We start from the raw sequence: 2,473 nt of genomic DNA, 5'->3' as shown, positions 1-2,473 counted from the left end.
ATATATATATATATATATATATAGACAGACAGACAGACAGACAGATAGATAGATAGACAGATAGAAATTTAGCTAATTTTGTGGGGAAAATATTAAAGTGTTCAATACAACACTGTATCAAAAATGTGTAGAATGTGATATACAATGATTTATTCATGAGATAAACAGGAATTACACTTCTGAGCTCTAATCTTATTCAAATGACTTTTCAGTCGATTGTACAAATTACTAGATTAAGAAGATATGACTGTTAATTGTGATAATTACAATAATTGCATTTTCATGTGGTTACATACTCATTGATGTGAACTATAATTTTTATTGAATAAGAGTCTCTTCTAAAATGCTTAAGAAGATATTTGAGTGTGTGTCAGCAGGTAGAAAATAGTTCTGTCCTTTATGTTTTTAGTGCGATTAAATAGTTTCAGTCAACCAAATTCCACTCATATTGGATTGGATGCTTTTTATGTAGCAGCAGCATCAATGAAGTCACCAATTATCTGCAAGATAAGATCCCTCAACTGAGCAGAATATAGACAGAAGAAGGGAACTGTGATAGAAAGAGAGGAGCAAGTGTCTTGCTAAAGAGGTGAACACATGGCTTGACCACTTGGAAAGTGAGAGACAGAAAGACATGTAAGGCCCAGGTATAATGTGTGTGTGTCTGTCTGTATATATGTGTGTGTGTCTGTCTGTCTGTATATATGTGTGTGTGTGTGTGTGTCTGTCTGTCTGTCTGTCTGTGTGTGTGTGTCTGTCTGTATATATGTGTGTGTGTGTGTGTGTATGTATGTATATATGTATACACAACATAATTGCTTAGTTGTTCATAAGTCTAAGAAAAGTACACTCTAAATGTGTTTGATCCTGAGCAGTAATATTTTATGTAGTGATTGGTTATGACTAATTAGAAAGTTACCCTTCATTTTGCATCTGTTAATCCTTCTAGCATTATAGCTGATTCATGAGACTTGCTGACTGAAGGCAACCTCTTTACTAATGGAGGTAAGAATACAGTATTGGTTAGCATGGTGGTGAAAAAACCCACTGAAACAAAATACTTTGAAGTGAAAATTCTTCTGGATGAGACTGAGCAGTGTCCCTTTCAATGGTCCCAGTTGTGTGTGAAAAGGGTCAGTTTAGATACGTTTTCCATTCACTTGTCAGCAAGTCCATGTCTCCAACATTTTCTCATGAGGGTAAAGACTAAATACTTCACTTCTAAACTTTAAGAAGCACTCCCACCTCCAGATCAAGTGAATTTGTTAGAGTCCTTTGCCATGTTGAGGGCATCTTCCACTTCTGTTGAGGTATGGCTTCAGGATGTTCTGGCCACCAGCATCTTGACCATGGCTGTAGTAAAGAGGTTATCTGCCTCCAGCCAGTAGGTCTGTTGAGTTGCTTAAACTTCTAAGAGCAATAATAGACATGAAAACAATGGTAACTTTCTGACCAGCCATGACCAACGACTACATAACACACACAAACACACACACAAACACACACACACACACACATATATTTATTTATTTATTTATGTATGCTGTTTGTATATATATATATATATATATATATATATATATATATATATATATATATATATATATATATATATATATATATATATATGTATGTATATATGTATACATACATATGTATAGATAGATATATGGATGTGTATATATGTGTGTATATATTTATGTGTAAGAGATTCTGCTTAAAGATTGCATAAATGGTTGCCCAAGTGACTGTGTAATACTCAACCACTTAGACTACAATACGAGGCGTATGGAGTTCCAATGATTGAAAAAACTGGAGAACTCCTCACAGAAACCTGACAGGATCCATTCAGGTTTTGCCTCTTTTCTTTGTGTGCCTATCTAAGCATCAGTGTGTGTGGATGTATGCATATATATGTATATATATACATGTGGATGTGTGTGTGTGATGTAGAAGCATTACTGTACAAGTCACACATCAAAAGAAGCTGTCAAACAGCCATTAAGGTGAATACAAAGAAATAGACAGATTCACCACCTCCACCATCAACAGCAACAACAATAACAACCATAGCTACCACCACCACCATCCAATTATCTAATTACTTTTAACAATCTTCACATTGTTAAATCAGTTTTTTCAAATTCCCTGGATTCTTGTTGTTTTCTAGTTCTTTTTTGCCCCCCCCCCTTATTTTCGACTTCTTCCTCTCTTTTTCCCCTTTTTTTTTTCTTTCTCTGTCTCTCTCACTCATTCTCTTTCTCAATCCCTCTCTCTCTCTTGTCTTGTCTCTCCTCCCTCTCATCCTCATTCACTCTCCCTCCCCTCTTCTCTCTCTCTCTCATCCCCACCTCCTCTTCGTATCCCCCTTCCCTCCTCCCAAGTGACTTCTACCTTCCTACACTGTTCACCTCTACCCTCCCCCCAATTATCCAATCTACTCTAATACTCACCTCAATTATCCAATTTACCA

The sequence above is a fragment of the Octopus bimaculoides genome, chromosome 14, assembly GCF_001194135.2.
Source record: "Octopus bimaculoides isolate UCB-OBI-ISO-001 chromosome 14, ASM119413v2, whole genome shotgun sequence".
NCBI classification, from domain to species: Eukaryota; Metazoa; Mollusca; class Cephalopoda; order Octopoda; family Octopodidae; genus Octopus; species Octopus bimaculoides.
The sequence above is the reverse complement of the archived record's forward strand: the minus strand, read 5'-3'. Positions refer to the sequence as shown.